The 350-nt window shown below is 66.6% G+C and overlaps 1 protein-coding gene across 1 annotated transcript in view; it reads left to right on the top strand.

Moving 5' to 3' along the window:
• The window catches only part of ACOT11 (acyl-CoA thioesterase 11), a gene marked incomplete at its 5' end in the record, with an annotated part of 3,988 nt that overhangs the window by 3,208 nt on the left and 430 nt on the right, over window positions 1-350 (top strand). The window lies entirely within an intron of this gene.

Genomic DNA, 350 nt, shown 5'->3' with positions numbered 1-350 from the left:
ATATCTGAATGTGCTCAGGGTGAGTATATCTATATGTGCTCTGGGTGAGTGCCTGCTCCAGGGGTTCACTGTGTGGCTGCCCGGCATGGAGTGGGGGTCCCGCAGCCTCAGCACACCCCGGGCAGGTGCCATTTCTCTGGGCAAGGAAGAGGATGGAGCTGCTCCGGGTGACTTGCCCCGAGAGCTGCTGCCCAGGGCTGAGGTGGATGCGGGGGGTCCTTTGAGGCAGGACCGTGTGCTGCAGGAAGGGGGGTGTCAGCCACGCGAGTGGCTTTTGGGGACTGCCCGGAGACATCGTCACCATGGCAGGGGGAGCGGCGGGGGGGGCGGAGCCCCGGGGGGCGCGCCGC

Source organism: Cariama cristata, unplaced genomic scaffold (assembly GCF_000690535.1).
Source record: "Cariama cristata isolate BGI_N322 unplaced genomic scaffold, ASM69053v1 scaffold21415, whole genome shotgun sequence".
NCBI classification, from domain to species: Eukaryota; Metazoa; Chordata; class Aves; order Cariamiformes; family Cariamidae; genus Cariama; species Cariama cristata.
This window is presented reverse-complemented; position numbering and strand designations above follow the sequence as displayed.